General features: G+C 37.8%; 1 protein-coding gene across 1 annotated transcript in view; it reads left to right on the forward strand.

Annotated features, from left to right (window-relative positions):
- Positions 1 to 203: 203 nt before the first annotated feature.
- The window catches only part of LOC139949619 (uncharacterized), an 81,040-nt gene continuing 61,033 nt past the window's right edge, over positions 204 to 20,210 (forward strand). The window contains exon 1 of the mRNA XM_071948058.1: positions 204 to 341. The gene's annotated coding sequence lies outside the window, so the exon portion shown is untranslated. The remainder of the gene's footprint in view (positions 342 to 20,210) is intronic.

The raw sequence follows: 20,210 nt of genomic DNA on the forward strand, positions 1-20,210 counted from the left end.
CCACCCTGTCGCCTGTTGCACTGTAGGAACCCTTGGCCAATGGCAATCACGCTAATCCCCGTGACGTCACGGCCGTCTGTGGTGCCCACTCTCCCTCTCTCTTCTTTGCTATTTCTTCACATCCCTTCTTTCCTCTCTCGATCCACACTGAAAACGAATGCAATCTCCTCAGTTACCGTCCAGCCTTGCTTGAGTGCGCCCACGGTACGGATTTACTTACAAACCGAAGGGGGTTTGTGTGGCTCCTTCGCTCGGCCGTCATCCCGGCTCATTCTCCGGCGGGATAAAGACTGTCTGTGCGCTCTGTAATTGCCCCGGGGGTGAATGTGATTGCAAGACAGGTAAGTGGAACTGGAGAAAACGTCTCTTTTACTTCCATCTTTTTTTTTTTGTCTTTGTGTGTGAGTGAAATTGTAATGTCTGAGGCTGATAGCCAGGCGGGCAACAACGTCTTTAATGCGTCTCTCGCACGTGCTGGTACTTGACGTGGAGTGTGCTAGTTTGATGTGTCTTAGTTACTTTTCCACTGCCGGCGACTCGGATCGGAGCCCCGATCGCCCCGGTAAATCAACCCTGCTTTCCTTGGCTGAATCACGAGATCGATCATTATCATGTTTCATTGGGATTCTGTCACTCCATGAGAGCTATTAGGTTCCGATCAGAACCTCTCCTTAAACCATCACTCTGGTCTTGTTGCACTTGTTTTATGATGACTTGAATTCGTAGCGCTGGTATGTTAATCTGGAGGTCGTTGGTTCAAATCCCGCTCTAGTCAATTGTTCTTTGTTCAACCCCAAGTCTTAGTTTCCCTTGTGGCTTGTTATTGACTTAAAGACAGTGGACACTATTGGTAATTGTCAAAGACCAGTCTTCTCACTTGGTGTGTCTAAACATAATGCATAAAATAACAAACCTGTGAAAATTTGAACTCGATTGGTCGTCGGAGTTGCGAGATAACTATGAAAGAAAATAACACCCTCGTCACACGAAGTTGTGTGCTTTCAGATGCTTGATTTCGAGACCTCAAATTCTAAACTTGAGGTCTCGAAATCAAATTTGTGGAAAATTACTTCTTTCTCGAAATACGTCACTTCAGAGGGAGCCGTTCCTCACAGTGTGTTATACTATCAACCTCTGCCCATTACTCGTTACCAAGTAAGGTTTCATGTTGATAATTGTCTGGGCTATATCCGGGGTCCAATGTAGTTCTATTTTAACAATCAATTGAAAACAAGATTTATAAAAACCACCACCACCACCAACAACAATTAAACAAACACTACAACACAAACAAATTTCCACTTTTGAACTCGTTTAGTCTTGAGCCAGAAAAAAAAACCCCGTGTGATATTAGAAATGCGGTAACAATTCTCGGATTCAACTTTTGTGGCATTGAAAAACTGTTATGTAATCTTTTTACAATTAACTACATTACTTCAATGTAAAATGTTTCTCAAAATGCTTTGTACTAAAAACTGCGACATTTTTGTATTGACAGATGGATTGTCTAGTTGTTTAGAAATATTTTCAAAAGTGATTACCAAACGTATACTTTCGTTTTACCTGCTGGTTATATGGCATTCAATCTAAACAGAATCTGCAGAGATGTTATAATTCAATATATATGTCGTAGGATCCACCTTTATCTCGTTATCGACTATCCACTGACATTTCACTCCATCTGTCATGTGTTTTTCTTTCTGTGGAAATATCTGTTTGTGCCCAAACTGTAATATAAAGTATCTTCAAATTTAGTTTTCCAGCCTGTAGGGATTGCAGGCGATCATATTTCACTGCAAAAATAATACCCAATGTACTCGGGCAGGTCTGTCAATGCGTCGTTCATAAAACCTGTGACCAATATTCATATCATAGTTATACTTAACCATTTAGCCACTGTACCGCCCAGCCGCCTATAGCGATACACTGTATGCGGTACGAGGAAACCTCGCTAGCTTGTGTTTGTAGAAAAAAAAGGAACATCAAAAGAAAACTCGACAGTCATAAGTAGGTCTACGCATATGTTAATATATCTAGTTGTTATAGAATGTTATTAATTCTCCCTTCACAGTTGACTTGTCGGAGCTAATGATGATGAAATAATTTAGCTCTTACGAAAAAAAACGCTCATTAGTAAATAGGAAATTGATCAATATTTATGATGATATTGTCGAAAATTAACGCCTTCGCATTTAATTAGTATGATCATTGAGCCAGAAAAAAGCCTTGAAAAGCTATTGTGTCCATTTTATCCGTGCACAAAAGTATTCGCCATAAAAATTACCGTAGCCGTTTAACGAGAGGCATTTATTGTTCCCATGAGAACTTGTACTTTTATACAAATATTACCGAAAGGGTAAAAAATTGTGCATATGCACATTAAGCCATGGCTATCTTTTAAAATTTGAACTACAGTTCCAGAAATTTACTGCAAGAACCTTGAGAAATTGGATTTCAGCAAACTCGGGCGGTGCAGGGACTAAAGGGTTAAAGACACTAGACACTGTTGGTAATTGTCGAAGACCAGTCTTCTGACTTGGCGTATCTCAACATGTGCCTACAGTAACAAACCTGTGAAAATTTTAGCTCAATTGGTCGTCGAAGTTGCGAGATAAAAATGAAAAGAAAAAAACCTTGTCACACGAAGTAATGCACTTTCAGATGCTTGATTTCGAGATCTCAAATTCAAATTATGAGGTTTCGAAATCAAATTTGCAGAAATTACTTCTTTCTCGAAAAATACGTCACTTCAGAGGGAGCCGTTTCTCACAATGTTCTATATACTATCAACCTCTCCCCATTATCCGTTACCAAGTAAGGTTTTATGCTAATAATTATTTTGAGTAATTACCAATAGTGTCTTCTGTCTTAAAAGGCGGAGTATCATTTTCACACTTGCGTATTCACACTTGTGTATCCCAACATACGCAGAAAGTAACAACCTGTGAATGTTTGGGCCCAATTGGTCATCGAAGTTGCAAGAAAATAATGAAAGAAAAAACACCCTTGTTGCATGATTTGCTTGCTTTATGATGCCTGAGAAAGAAAGCCTTTCCTTGTTGGTGAAAAAATTACCTCTTTGTCTCAGCCGCATTACTTCAAAGGGGGTCGATTCCGACAATGTTTTAATATCAATAGCTACCCAGTGCCCATTACCAAAATAAGTTTGCATTGCAAAAATAACGTTGCCTTGGTTGTGCGCTTTACTAAATTTGACATTATTAACTGCTATGAATTAAAGGCAGTGGACACTATTGGTAATTACTCAAAATAATTATCATCATAAAACCTTTCTTGATTACGAGTAATGGGGAGAGGTTGATAGTATAAAACATTGTGAGAAACAGCTCCCTCTGAAGTGACGTAGTTTTCGAGATAGAAGTTATTTTCCACGAATTTGATTTCGAGACCTCAAGTTTAGAATTTGAGGTCTCGAAATCAAGCATCTAAACGCACACAACTTCGTGTGACAAGGGTTATTTTCTTTCACTATTATCTCGCAACTTAGAAGACCGATTGAGCTCAAATTTTCACAGGTTAGTTATTTTATGCATATGTTGAGATACAACTGTGAAGGCTAGTCTTTGACAATTACCAATAGTGTCCACTGCCTTTAACTACTTTACTACCATGGCAATTATTTGAATCACTTTTCACACGACACCACCATCAATACTTTACAGAGCGAAGGCGCCAAAGTTCGGACACCTTGTGGATGTGATTTGGGATTATTGTTTTTTTAGTTTATCAGCAAATCAATATTCGTCTTTTTCTTAAAGGACAATAACCAAAATTAAAAAAAATGTGCCGTGTAATAATATTGTTAATAAACGATGAAGTTTAGTTTGTTTTAGTTAAAGCAAAAAAAAAAATCAGTTTATTATCCGCAATGCACATCCATGGTTGAAACTACTGTAACATGTGTTTTACGCGGATTTTGAGCGACTTATCGTCAATATCCGTCACAGTCGTCAGTTGACATAAATTGGTACAGAATGGATACGGAATTATTGGTTATCAGTGTTGTGTGACGCTAATATTGTAATGTACATATTGGTTAATTCCTCGTCCATATTGAAATCTCTGATTGTCAAATGAAATGAGTGCACACCTACCAACACTTTTTGTTCAGTACAATGGGCGACCACAATGGGCTGTACTGTCAATATCACAATCAGGTAGAAATTCATTTAGTTTTGAGAAATAACAACCTTGTTCTCATCAGTCCGCTGTGTCCCCGTTAGATATGCCCTTTTCCCATGCTTCATTCCAGTACTTATAATAGTCATGAGCAAAAAAGGCTTGATCCTTTTATCAAACAAATATCGCAACTTCCAACAACAGTAGCAACATCAACAACAACAATATCAACAAATTCGGAAAAAAGACAACAACAACAACAGCGACAACTCATCAAAAACAGCAACAACAACAACCATACCAACAACAACCCTATTAACAACAACATCAACAACTTATCATCAACAACAACAATAACAACAACTTTATCAACTTAACTACAACAACAACAACAACACCGACAACAACATGACCAATATATATGTATAAAAACATCAACAATAATACAACAATCTAATAACAACTTGGTAAGTTCAGCGGTACCCGCTGTCAATAAATTCGAACATTCAAAGGAGTCGAACTGCCTCTCTACCGGGCAATCTCGGTAGTCTAGTTGGTAACACACTGCTCGTGGGTTCGAATCCCACCCGAGTAAATATGCCTGGTTTTTTTCACAGGGCTCGGGAAATTACTGAGTATACAGTGCAAACACACATCGGTGTATGGGTAAAAACCAGAAATTAGCATTCGTTATCCCCGATGCCAATTTAACATCTATTAAACTTGATAAGGGATAAACCTTTATTTATGGGGGGAAAAAGGGAAAAAAACATTGAGGTATTCCTAAATTCTGTTAAAATCTGAAAGGCGAAAAGGCTGTTAAACCCACGCATCTGTGCGTTGAAATACGAGTAATATATTTGTACTTCTTCAAGGTCTTATAGTTAGGCAACACTTATATGTTGGTATCAAGATAAACATGTATGGTATACGCTTTCCGACAAAAGCACATTGGCAGAAGATTTATATTGATTGCTTATGCAAAGGGAAAAGCTTGATGGAATCGGACTCATTGGTTGGTACGGTTCAACGTATATGGCTTGATTCCCCCTGTGGACGTAACCGAGACCTTTTTGGTTGGTGTACAAAACATGCAGCGGTGATGCTACCTTTATGTCAATCGCCCACACCATCAGAAACAGATACAGTTCATCATGCGTCTAGCATTCAATGGGGGCAATTCTATCTTTAGCCTGGAGAAGACTGTTTTCTCCATTGGTGTGATACGCAAACATCAGTCTAATTATACGGCATTTCTTATAACTAGCAGACCCGTCAAGCAAATAAGCACATTTCCCACCTAACATAATGTACTGTAGAAAAACATCTATAGTGACTTTGATTAGCCGTATGTGCGGCACCTAAATGTAGCCCGAGCCCTAAATGTAGCCTGGCCTAAATGTAGCCCAAAACATTAGGTCCGGGCTACATCTAGGTACATGTTTGGGGCTATATTTAGGTCCGGGCTACATCTAGGTATATGTTTGGGGCTACATTTAGGTACGGGCTACATCTAGGTACATGTTTTGGGCTACATATAGGGCTCGGGCTACCTTTAGGTGTATATATACAGCGCTGAGCATTAGATAAACCAACAACATACAGGGGTTATAAAAAAGCAGTGCCGTTTCACGCAATTTTTTATACTACCAACCTCTCCCCATTACTCGTTACCAAGTAAGGTTTAATGCCAATAATTGTTTTTAAGTAATTACCAATAGTGTCCAATGCCTTTTAGCACGGCCCTTTTTATTCTCACTAGGTGCTCAAAAAACATCTGAAACAAAATTGAGATGATGTACAACAATTCATGGCCTCGTTGATGTCTTGATCACTTCATCTTGTCTTATTTATTTAAAGAGAAGATTAATAGAGGGTTTTTTTCGTGAGTAAATATACCTGCAGCTTTGATTTACCGCTAGACAAAAAGACAAATGAATTTAGAGGTCCCATGGGTGAAAGATTCCTTCTTTCGGAACGCGTAGATAAAATTGAGTTTGCAGATCATCAATTGTTCTTGATTTCAAAACAGAGCTGCGGGAATAGCCCAAGAATAGCACTCGAATCCATTAATTCTGATTGCAGTTATTTGACCCACTTTCGGATACATTCCTTTTTACGGATTAAAACGAAATACAAGACATGAAATATTACGTAGTGGAAATGTTATTGTGTCGGCATAGTTTGACATGAATGCGGTGGTACTATAAACGGAAATCACAAAGTGAGACCATGGTGAGGAGACATCCTGTTTGCTATTGTTCCACCACTCATTTTAGAATAGGAGCGGCGTAGCCTATATATAGGTGTCTTTGAAATATTCATCAAAATTTCCACCAGTATCACAAGACCTTACTTTTGCCTTCCATATAACATTATGACAATAATCTTGATTGAATTGACAACAACCTTGGTGTGTCATTCATTGTGTAGTGTACATTAAAAGGGAAAGTGGTGGCGTTTATAATACAGGCCTATCCTTGTATGTTTGACGTGCAATTTGACTGCCCAAAAGTGCGAGACTGTCTGGCGGTAGAGCGTGTGCACTTGAAACAAGGCATGTGTAACATTCACAATTTTGCGATTTACTTTTCTCTAAAGGTACGAGTAAAGAGCCTATGTTGCCCCTGGTCTTGGCCTTGGTGCCCCTTTTGTCCCATAGACTTTCAGAGTTTCCAGTGGAAGTGCCCTTTCAAAATGAAAACGGCCTTGCCCTTTCAAAATGAAAACGGCCTTGCCCTTTCAAATGAAATTGCAGGCCTGCATAAAGAAAAAATTGGGAGGAAACATGAATCAAGTCGTTTCTGCATTATTTGTATCGATGCTGCGTAATTATCAAATTTTCTTACAGGAACACGTTGCCTTGGATCGGTCGAGTTGGTCTTTGAAAAGCGTTTGTTACCGTTTGTTATAAAATGCATATGGGTAGAAAGATGTTGCAAAAGTAGAATACAATGACCCACACAAACATGCCTCGAAATTGCACGGTTTTCCTTTAACCTCGTCGACTAACACGGTCGGCTATTTATGGGGGTCAAATTTTTGACTCCCATAAATAGCCGACCATTTATGGGGGTCAAATTTTTGACTCCCATAAATAGCCGACCGTGTTAGTTCGCACAGTAAAAGGAAAACCACGCAATTTCGAGGCAAACTTGTGTGGGTCATTGTATTCTACTTTTCAAACATCTTTCCAACCATATGATTTTATTAAAAAAGGGTTACAAGCGCTTGTTATAGACCAACTCGTCCGATCCAAGGCATCGTGTTCCTTTAAGCACCAGAACTACGTGTAGCTCTCATATTGATGATAAAATCATACGGATACTGGGATTGATAATTTCCCTAATGGCAGGTTGTACTTTTTGTGTAATTGCTACTCATATTAATGACCATAAAACATAATTGTTAAGAGTGCTGTAGAGCTATTGGACGTTGTTAGAGCTCCGATACGTTAATCCATAGGTCGCAGGTTCAACTCCTGCTCTCGTCCATTTTTTCTTTGTTCTGCCCCCAAGACACCATTGAAAGTGTTAAGATTATGTTGTACATTTAACAAGTAAACAGTATACAGTTACGGTGAAATAAAAGCAAGACCATTATGAAAATATGTTCCTTTCGATATCAACAATACTGTGCAAAAACCATTAAACAAAAAAAACAACAGCAATACCATTGCATTAATGTTGCTGATTTTGATTGTTTTGACGTATGCCCTTTTTTGCAGTTGAAATTACGTTAGCGTTAGACAGAAAATTCTGCTTAAAATTTATTGGCTGAGCAAGAAAAAAGGGGTACCAGTCACATCAATGATAGCTGTTTAGTTTTGGGGCTGGTAACCTATTTAGAGTTTTCTGTTTTAAAGTAAGCAAGTTGTTAATGAAACTGGGCACTGTCCTGGTAGGATGGGACACCATGGAAACACAGCTGACTAATATTTAAGAGTGGAATGTTGATGTTGGTTTGCCTCATTTTAAAATGAGGGTTATGTCACTGTTTCATCCCCAGGTGTTACCAGGAAAGTAGAATGGTCTTATCAAATCATGGTCTGGTATTTAGTTTAGTGCTACTTAATCAAGTTAATATAATTCAAAAATGGTAATGAAAACAAAACCCACAATCTAATTGCGTTAATTTTCCAAATTCGTTACGTCTTGTCATTACATACCATAGGGCAAAAGGACCTTTATCTATAGCTCCATGGTTATACATAGTTACACCACGCTGCATGGTTACACACTACACATGTTTTTTTTTACCCACCTCCCAAGGTGTCAAATGGACTTTTAATTTGCGCACATTTCACGCTTGGATAACAGCTTAAAGTAACCCAAAGTGGTAAAAGTGGATTAGACTCAGCAGGTTGCACAAAGCCTTGATACGCCCTAATCCCAGTCAACCCGATTCAGTGGAAGAGATAACACCCCTTCCCCCTCCGGTAAAGGGAGTGTATACTTTTGATTATTTTCATCATGGAGGTAGAAATGTTTTCATAGACTAGTATCCTCACTTGGTGTATCCCAACAGGTGCATTGAATGGATGGATGTAGCCTCAAACCGGGTAAATAAACTGTGACTTTCCGAATACGAGACATTTTTGTAGTTCCAAACATCTGCTAGTTCTGTCAACTTGCTTGCAAAATAGTGTGTAGTGCATGCACATTTCGAGTGTCTTCCGTTCAATGCTGGATTCGAGTCGTAAAAGTGAATTCGATTTTGAAATGTATATCCTTCGTTAACATATATGCAGTACGCATTGGAAATATAGCTGGCAGTGCCCCTCGTTTGATCAATGAAGTGCAACTGGTTTAGTGGCATTCCGATAACAGGAATAATCCAGTAAACCCTCTTTTAAAGTTGTTAAGGTTTTATAGGGCTCACTGCATCCATGAAGTTACATTTGAGTGAACGTGTCATGGCATCCGTACAGGAGATAAATCACTCAGTGGATCGTCCCTTCATTCCTTATCTTGGATTGCGTGAATGGTGCGTAAAAATAGGCAAGGATTGAAAGTATTTCAATACATACTTCAGATCTCCTCACCTAAATTGTCTATGTCCTTATAACTGTTAGATTAGTGGGGACTTAACTGAAGGAATAAAGCTTTATTCTAATGACACTACAGACTTATAGAAGATTCGTTTGGTTACTGCTGTACCGTTTACGACATAAAGAAGTCAAAGAAAGTCATGAATTTTGAGTCTTAGCTGATACAACGTCTTACGCCTGATGGGCAGCACTGACTTATTGATTGAGCATGTATTTTCGCTTTCATTTCGTAAATAATCTTATACTGCGTGCTATAATACGTTTACTTCATTATGACTGGAGAGAAAGATGCTGTTTTGCTCTCGCAGAAGAAGACGTTAAACAGACAAATTTCGTTTTCAAGGATATTGCCCGTCAATCTTTGAAAATATTAGACAGTATTGGTAGAGCTGACAAAACAGTCGCAGACAGTGTTCATGTCTATGTGATCAACCATTATAGTGAATAACAACCATAAATTTGGGCTTAATCCGTTTGATAATAAAATGGTGTAAAAAAACACGTAAAAAAACCCACAAGTTTCAGCATTATTGTAAACACACTAAAAAAAAATCAGCTTTTGCGTGTTTAAAATTTAAGGGTTTTCAAGTGCCTTCTCGAATTTGACTTATTTTCAGAGGGGAAATAATAATTCACGTACAAATGGTTCCATAGTTCCATTCACTAAGCTTGTAATTAAACATTAAAAATGGGTAAGCTTTTTAACTGTAATTAAACAACTGTATGAAACATTGAGTTAGCTTTCAGACTATGATAACTAAACAATTTTACCATTCGGTGTAATACCTTCAAGGAAGTACTTATCTATATACGGTTCGTATATAGTGTTCCGTAGGAATAGAATTATCTAAACCATAATTAAATCGAGAGGTTATACATGGTAAGAATAGCAAATTCATTTGAAAATAAACCCCAATCTAGTACACCTGTAGCTAATAATTAAAGCAGGATGATAGTAAGCTATAAGTGGCACTGTTTTATATAATTATCCATCAGCCTGGGTTATCTTTCAACATTCCTTCAGATCTTAAAAATTGATGTACCAATTGAAAAGAAGGAAATGATATCAAATGATGGACCTTTGTGCTATTTTATTTCCTAAGCAGTTTCTTTTTTTTTTTTTCAATTTCTGGCCCCGGGACATCGATAACAATTTCCCTTATCATAGTCTGGCCCGATCATAACCATTAATGATAGTGATTGTTCGTTGATGTAAACGAGCCGTAATGCGTATGTCTTGCTGTCTGTATGATTGGCCTAGGCGTCCCTTTTGTTCACTAGTGGCGCCTGGAAAATATCTCTAAATGAAAGCATATGCCTTGGGGCCGGCTAGACAGATCAAGGGAGTTCGTTCAACTCAGTGTTTATAAAAAGAAATGGATATTAATACAGATATGTAGCAAGAACTCGCTATTTAGCCTATCCGCAGAGATAGTATTCTCTGTATTATTATGGCCCCGAAATATGAATAAGCTTCCTGTACAAGTTATAAAGGCCAGCTCACTAAAGACGCCAATTAAAGCTCACCTGTTCCAGCAGGCTCACTATGCTTAAAGGCATTGGACACTATTGGTAATTGTCAAAATCCAGTCTTCTCAGTTGGTGTATCTCAACATATGCATAAAATAACAAACCTGTGAAAATTTGAGCTCGATTGGTCGTCGAAGTTGCGAGATAACTATGAAAGAAAACAACACCTGTGTCGCACAAAGTTGTGTGCATTCAGATGCTTGATTTCGAGACCTCAAATTCTAAACTTGAGGTCTCGAAATCAAATTTGTGGAAAATAACTTCGTTTTCGAAAACTACGTCACTTCAGAGTGAGCTGTTTCTCACAATGTTTTATACTATCAACCTCTCCCCATTACTCGTTACCAAGTAAGGTTTTATGATAATTATTATTTTGAGTAATTACCAATAGTGTCCAGTGCCTTTAACTGTGCATCAGCACCTTAAAGGCACTGGACACCCTTGGTAATAATTTGTCAAAGAACAGTAGGCAAATTATCACTAATTGGCGTTATGCATAAAATAACAAATCTGTGAAAATTTGGGCTCAATTGGTTATCGAAGTTGCAAGAGAATATATATTGAAAGAAAAAGCACTCTTGTTGTACAATTAGTTTGTATGCTTCAGATGTTAAAAAAAGGGCTTCAGGTCTGAAGTACTTTAATATGTGAGTGAGAAATTACATTTTCTCAAAAGCTATGTTTCTCACAATGTTTTTATCAGCTCTTCATTTCTTGTCACAAAGTAAGTTGATGCTAACAATTATTTTGAGAAATTTCCCCAAAAGTGTCCAGTGCTTTAAAGTAAACTTTTGATTGTGGCTCTCTATGATACATTACCTTCCCTTTAAGAATAATTTTAATATTTTCGTAGAATGTCACAATTAGGTAATCAAACTTTATTGTTGAATATTGATGGTATTATAGTAATAATAGTTAAGTAAACTCTGGCTCGTTCGTAAAATAAATTAGGAAACTAAAATAATATCTTGCAAAATATTTGAATCACAAATTCAATATAGGCTCTAGAGTTCGTTCCCACCCCGTGGCATAATATGATACACGCCGTAACAAAGCGCCTCCGGCAATATGTAGAACGGAAAGTATTCAGTTTCAACTTCCCGTAGAAATCAACCGGACAATGTCAAGGATGACAATGGGGGGTAAATCACTGTTCGTGTTTATCGACCCCTCAAACCATCCGAGCCAGAGGGGGGTTATTGTTTAGCTGTAAATTGAGTCTTTCTACCCGAATCACACTTGAAGAGCGAGGGTTTTGGTTCTTTCTTTCATAAAAATATAATCGAACAAAAAGATCAGAAACCCAAAAAGTTACCACTACGGTTGATATATGCTTTTAATATTGTATCTTCCGCTGCAACTTGTTTGTTCTCCTGAAGATGAGCAGAGTATAGTGTTCGAAACGTCGAGACCGAACCGCCTCTTTCCAGAGCCAACACTCCCTCAAAAGAGATTTTACACATCCGCAAGTCTTCTATTCATATTTAATAGTGACTCTTCTTCTTCTACTATTTTTTGTTGTTGTTGACATACTTGACGGTTATTAAAGTTCAGCTTGTGTAGACGGGCCATTTGGATGCCTTTGTGACTGATTTTCGAAAAGCATTGATGAACTGTATAAGAAGGGGTTCATTCAGGGTGAGGTTGTGAATGCTCCTCGCTATATAAACCAACCCGGCGGATAGTATTTCAGGCAATATTGGTCATCGAGCAGCGATCCTTTTTATCTGAAATTGAAGGGCTTGTATAAGGAGATAGTTTAGATGAGCATCGGTGCCTTCCGCATATTGAAAAACCCATCCCCCATCACAAAATAGGTATAATTTATCCGTAATGATCATCTTGTTACGCAATTCAGTGTGGTACATAATTAAAGACACTGGACACTATTAGTAATTGTCAAGGACCAGTCGTCTCACTTGGTGTATCTCAACATATGCATGAAATAACAAACCTGTGAAAATTTCAGCTCAATTGGTCGTCGAAGTTGCGAGATAATAGTGAAAGAAAAAAAGACCCTTGTCACACGAAGTTGTGTGCTTTCGGATGCTTGATTTCGAGACCTCAAATTCTAACTGAGGTCTCGAAATCAAATTCGTGGAAAATTACTTCTTCCCCATTACTCGCTCCCAAGTAAAGTTAAATGCTTATAATTATTTTGAGTAATTACCAATAGTGTCCACTGCCTTTAAAATAAAATATTCCTTCTTTTTTTTCGGTCAAGAACCAAATGTTTATAACTGACACTTACACTTCATTGTTGCAATGATTATGCCACACCAGCAGTGTGACAACTTAATTTAACTGAGTAAGAACAATTACTGAATATCATTTTTTATACTTCTCTGGGGAAGGGATCTTGCCTAACCCTGCTCCACAATATACAGATTGCAAGTGATCGGGACCAAACACCTGTGACCCGATATGGCCCGACGCTAAAATGCCTCTAATTATCAATTGCCATCTGCCCGCCTCAACATCTGTTCAAAGAGTCTGTTTTTCCCTCATACAATTAAACACATAACCAAACTTTGCAACACAATATGCTACCATCACATCATTCTAAACAGAAATACTCCATAACAACCCCTGTTCGATTTCTTGTTTGTGCTTAGTAAGTTTTACCCCATGATGAAACGTTTGGTAAAATCAAGAATATTTTAGTCGTGCTTTGGGACCTTGCAAGAAAATTGTATTATCAAAATTTATCCATTGTTTTTTTTTTGTTAAATGCCCCAAACCTCCACTCATGCTGCAATCTAAATGTGGTAAACTCAGATTGTATTTTAGTTGCGCTTGCGGTCCTTGCAGATATTTGTTACTATAAGCAAGTTTTCAACATTTTCAAGATAAAATACTTTCGAGTTCCATTCATGTTGCTAATGAAACGCGTGTTATAGAATTATGTTGGTCGTGCTTAGGTCCGTGCAATTTGTTATAAGGCAAACTTTCAAAGCTCTTTCTTAAAGAAAAATGCACCTCCATTTATGTCGCAATTGAAATGCGCGGTAAAATCAAATTGTATTTTGGTCATGCTTTTTAACCCATCTAACTTGAATGGAAAACCACTAAAAAAAACTTTATAGCAATCAGCAATGGTCACAAAGGAAAACGTGTCTGATATCATGTTTTGAACGAACTGCACATCCCACAATGTTTCCCTAATACCTGTTTTCCAACTCAAAGAACAATTTGATGCCTTCAATTATTTCGAACCAGGTCTTCGGAAAACCATTCACTGCGCTGAAATAATCTCCATTCCAAGTAAAATAAAGTCGCAAAGAGGATCGTCTTTTCTTACACAGTGTATATAATTAATAGGAATATTCTCCATTGTCGGTGAATTTTGAATGTAAAGTCACAAAGAGGGATGACTTTTCTTGACAAAGTTATGAACATCTCCATTGTCCGGGAATTTGTAATGTAAAGTCACAAAGACTATGTAATGTCTTTTCTTACCAAAATGTGTTTAGGAAAAAATCTAAATTTTCCTGGAATGTTTAATGTATTTATATAAAGGAAAGTCGCAATTGTAGGAATGCTTTTTCTTGACAAAGTGTATAGGAACATCTCCATTGTCCGGGAATTTGTAATGTAAAGTCACAAAGACTATGTAATGTCTTTCTTACCAAATTGTGCATAGGAAAAAAACTTAATATTCCTGGAATTTGTAATGTAATAAAGGAAAGTCGCAAAGCGGAGTGTCTTTTCTTGACAAAGTGTATATTAGGAACATCTCCATTGTCCGGGAACTTTTAATGTAGAGTCACAAAGAAGGATGTCTATTCTTGTCAAAGTGTTGGGAACGTCTCCATTGTCGGGAATATTTGATTAAAATTAAAGTCGCAAAGATGTCATTTCTTAAAGTGTGTATGAACATCTCAATTTTCGGGGATTTGTTTCAATGGAGTGCTGTTACTAGCGTTTTGTGAAGCACCTCCTACTTGACCCGTGGCCACTCCCGCCCAGAGAGCTCATCAGTGACACTATCCTCTCAAATTGGTCTTGCTCTGAGAACCTCCATCTGAGAGAAGACGAAATACTGACCCATTTCTACGTCACCACAAATAAAATCTGTTAAATTCAACCCAATCTAACCTATAAGTAGAGAAATCAAATATGATGCCTACTCGAGAATAGGGAGACTTTCGTAAACAGGTCCAGGGCCAGGAAGTACAACCACACTCTGCAACGCTAGACGTACTCGTACTTTGTTCAAACCGTAATGGTCTGTGTTATACTTGTGATGAGTGTTTGATGGGTGATATCAAACACTCGTTAATTTCGCGGATGGTGTTCTCACCAGTACTCTGCACTTGTGTTGAGAATTTACACCGTTGGATATCAATTAGTAGTCAATCAAAGGTACCGGTAAAACAGGCAACGTTAAAACGAGAACTTTAACAACAAACAACATAAAGTTTTGCAGATGATGATAAATTTCAAACTATCACAAAACTATGTCACTTAAAGGCGTTGTGTATACCTTTGGTTTTATAAACCTTTAATTATATAAATCCTGTATAAATGTAGTTGTATACAATATCATTTATTTGTGGAAATTTCGTTTTCAAAGGTGGTCGCACTTTTTTTGTGATATCGAAACTCTGGTCCAAGCAGGAAGAATAATCCCTTCACGAATACACATGTCTGAGAAATGTTTACTACAACGCATTCTAATGTTACAATTTTGGGGGATAAAAAGTGATATCCTTTTCCAAAACCGTAGTTCTTCGAAGTGAAATATTTCTCAAAATGCAAAGCATCTGTACTTTCTAGCCAAGTAAATGTTGATCGCTATTTGGCCAGCTGCTGCCAACGGTGCCTTTAAAGAACGGAATTTCATGATAGTTTGAAATTTGTCATCATCTACAAAACTTGTCGTTGTTTGCCTGTTCAAAATCCAAACAAAACATAAAACATAAACTCCTCCCCACTTAAAGATAAACCTAAAACCCACACGTCCTCACGATTTACCTTGTGTGAAACAAAATTAGTGTATGCCTGTAGGTGCGCTTCTTGTGTGAGCAATGAGCATGATGGCCGAGGTGGCCAATATTGAACTATTCCGATCACATAATCCTTGGGGGTACTGCCATCGAACAGCCTACAAACGCGATAGGTTGTAGTTAATATAATGACCCCTTTTAGGGAAATCAAACTGTTCTCCCTCCATCCCATGAATCGGAGAAAGCTCTTTTCCTGATGTTGTCAGTGCCCCGTAGCCAAGATCGCATCTTATCTATGTCTGGTAGCGTCCCAATGTACAGTACGTGTCGAAACTAACATCACACCGTCGCGAAACACTCACGTTGGGTTCTTTGACTTTTTACTGTCCGTGAGAGCGAGAGCGTGAAGTGCTGGATGAACAGTTGACGATCAAAGTGTTAGGAACTTCTCTATTGTCAAGTGCTTTGGAAGTTGTCGATCAATGCGGGGACAATTATCCTGGCTTCTGTCTATGTCGAAATCAACGTGGCCAAGTGGTTAGACTTGCTGTCGCAAGGTTTTGGGTTCGAATGCCCCCAGCTAACCGCTTCTTTCACCATGACTAGAATAAATAGTGTTGACTGGTTTCTCGAGTTACAATTTCTTGCTTTGTGCAATTCATAATCATGGACATTGGCTGTTGCAAGCTTGGTGTTTAAATATCCCCCTGTGTGGGAGTTTTCTGAGCTCCCTTTATGGGTGGATCATCTAAACAAAAAACAACAATACATAGTGTATAAGTGTGTCTTTTGAACGGAGTTTTTACAAAGTATTATGGCCAAAATGTCATACTGAACTGCTTATAAAAAATTGTATCTTTGTCCCCATCACATAAGTTGTGCGATCATGAGGACATGATAGAACTTTTCCAATTATCAAATAATTGACAAAATTGGGAGCCCGCAGACATCGGCCTGTAAGAGCACCTGTATTTAAATCCAGAGGTGGTTGGAGCAAATCCCGCCCTTGTAAATTTGTGTTTGTTCAACCCCAAGAAACTTTTCAACTCTACATGTTGTGCTTATGGCTATTTACACTACTTCAAGTCGATATGAAAATGTACATTTATATGATTTAAGGCCTGTTTGCATTTCTTTTATACCGTTGGATTACAATTGAGGAACATGTTTGGATTCCATATGGGCTGATTAATCATGACATGTTTATACCACTTTATACCACTTATTTTTAAACCTAGGCATTTTGTATGAAAATAGTTGCTTTATTGTTGTTATTAATTTTTGGTTTTTACCCATATACACCGATGTGTGTAGCACTGTATACTCAGTACTTTCCCGAGTCCTGTGAAAAAATCACAGGCATTTTACTCGGGTGGGATTCGAACCCACGACCTTTATTGTTGTTGTTGTTGTTTTTTTGTTGTTGTTGATCTAAGCTATCACAGCAGGCAAAATAAAGATTTTTACATTATGCCCGTTAGTTTAATAAGCAAGTAACCTTTTATATGCTACATATTTTGATTAAAAAACACATTGAAAACTATATATAAAAAACCCATTAAAGCTTACAAAATTACAAATGCAACAAAAACATATTTGAAATACGATTGCAACAAACATAAATTGCTTTTAATTTGAAATTGCTCTTTCGCTCAAAAAAGTTAGGCTCCACTCGAACGTTTGTTATAATTACAAAAAAAAAGCTAATAGATTAAAAAATTACTTAAAAGGTCCATGTGCGAGATTTCGGAGAGTGTTATTTCTAATCAGAAGTTCCCTGATATTACAAATAATGCTGCACCGTTATCGTCAAATGCATTAATATTCTTAAGTGTGACAAAAAAAAACAGAAGCGGTGCGACTTTAAGTGTATATACGCCAAATATTTGTACAGCGCAGCCCCAAAGTTTGCAGATGAGATGCATGAAAACGCAGCCCATAGCCTCTCTGTGACGAAAACAACCTTTCATGGCAACCCGTGCAATCATGTCCCGATTCACAAACATAAGAAATGAAGAGACAGACAGAGTAAGAAAGCAATTTAAACGAGCACATTGCACTATGCAACAGTTGTACGGACGTCGTTGACAGTCCCATGACGACCTCTTATACACGTCGAGGGCCTTTTAACTGAACCCCGGGACGTTCTCCGAATTCCTCACGGCTTTATACAGAATGGGTGGGGGACGAGCGGGGAAAGAAGGGGGGATAGTTTTATCCATAACTTGGATCCCCATTCGTTAAAGGAACACGTTGCTTAGAAGAGTTTTCAACCGTTTGTTATGAAATGCATATGGTTAGAAAGATGTTTTAAAAATAGAATACAGCGATCGAAACTGCGTGGTTTTCCTTTTAATTTGCAAACTAACACGGTCGGCCATCTATGGGAGACAAAAATTTGACACCCATAAATGGCCGACCGTGTTAGTCGACGAGATAACAGAAAAAACGTGCAATTTCGAGGCATGTTTGTGTGGATCATTGTATTATACTTTAAAAGTATCTTTCTAATCATTATGCATTTTATAACAAACGGGTGAAAACGCTTTTCTGAGACCAACTCGACCGATCCAAGGCAACGTGTTCCTTTAAAGTGTCTGTATAAACGTATATATAACGACTCTGCAACCTAATGGTAATAAAAACTATGGAACAAAATATATCACTAAGAAAAATACAAGTTGCTGAGAAGCGTTACCGGTCGGCTTCTAATATTATGCGTAATATTATATTAAGTAGGATTTGAAACTTTGCTTGGTGGAAATAAGATATAGAAGAGTTTGCGGTAACACCATGTAATGACTATCTCTAAATGAGTAGGGGTGGTTCTGAAACGGTTCCAACGGTTCTTTTCAGAACCACCCCCTACTCATTTAGAGATTGTTATTACATGGTGTTACCGCAAACTCTTCTATATAATATTATATGCTGATTCTACCTTTTCACGTATCTAGGCCAACTTGTACGAATACACAGCAGCACTTACATTTAAAGGAAAGGTTTACGTTCAGTAATCACTCTTAAAGTCAATGGCAATGCAAACATACTTTGGTAGAAGTAAAGTAGCTTTCGATAGTATAAAGCATTACTTTGAGGTAGTTTAGTAATGACCAAAATGTTTCTATCCCCAACAATTTGAATCTGAGAAGCGTTACTGTCAGACACGTTTCTCAGATTGTGTAATACCATAATCACGGAGTATTCTTCCTGCTTTGGTATAATTCACTCCGGTTTTTCACCTTTTCAAGTTAAATTTGCATATGTTTTTTTATTTTATATATCTCTACATACCGAAACATCCCAAGTGTTCCAAACGAGATCCTTTAAATGCACTAGACACCCTGTAATGGCACGGGACACTATTGGCTTGTTACTTTAAATAATTGTCAGCATAAACAATTACATGGTTACGAGCAATGGAGAGCTGAAAACCTTATGAGAAACGTCTCCCTCTGAAGTAGCGTAGTTTTTGAGAATGTTTCACTCAAATAACAACACACTACAGGCCTGAGGCCATGTTATTAGGCATCTGTCCACAAATTTGTGCAACAAGAGTTTATTTTTCTTTATTCTCTTGCAACTTCAATGACCACTTGAGTCCATATTTTCACAGATTTGTTATTTTAAGCATAACGTCGTGATACACCAAGTGAGATTACTGGTCATTGACAATAATTTTCAAAGGTGTGCAGCCCTCGATTTCACCCAACTATTCTTAACTTAGGATTCATAGGACTTAGGACGAGTCCCATGCCTTACACTGTAAATTGTAAACCTTAAGTTAGGACTCGATCTCGTCCTAACTTGAGCTCGGATCATTCGTATAGTATATGCGTTTCATGAAATCGGCTGCGTGCCCTTTAACGAGAAGCTCTGTATGCGATGTTTTTTATGTACAGTTTTATGATATGACAAACTTAAGTTAGGACTTGTAACTGGTCCTAACTCGAGATAAGACTAGTCTTAACCCTTTATGAAACCAACACTGTGCCTTTAAAGATGCTATGTCAGATATTTGGCCGATTTGACCCAAACATTTTTATTTAAAATTCAATAGGTTATTATGATGGTGGTCGAGAAGGTACAAGCTTTCTTTTGAGCCAAAAGTCCGCCAATTATTAGTAGTAGTGAAATAAAGTGCTCAAAATTAGTTTTTGTCGGGATCCCGACAATATATCACGTGACGAATTCTTAGGTGTTTTATAAGAAAACGTTTAAATTTTAGTCATGGTTCCTGACCATTAAAGGTACAAGTTAAACTTTTTGTCGTTTGAGTGGGTGATACTCTTTTAAATACCATTCACTCAAAAAAACCTAGTTTTTAATCTGACGTAGACGTAGCATCTTTAACGAGAAGCTCAGCATGTGATGTTTTTTTGCATATATACAGTATCAGTAGCAATCGTGGCGTGTATGTCTCCGCGTGGGAATGGTAATTGTCAGTGTAACAGCTCTCGTCGCCTACGGGTGATAGTGTAGGGGGCTGAGGGTTCTATCTGTCCGTCTGTCATTCAAGCTGACTTCTCGGCACAGATTTTTTG

This window comes from Asterias amurensis, chromosome 17 (assembly GCF_032118995.1).
Source record: "Asterias amurensis chromosome 17, ASM3211899v1".
NCBI lineage: Eukaryota > Metazoa > Echinodermata > Asteroidea > Forcipulatida > Asteriidae > Asterias > Asterias amurensis.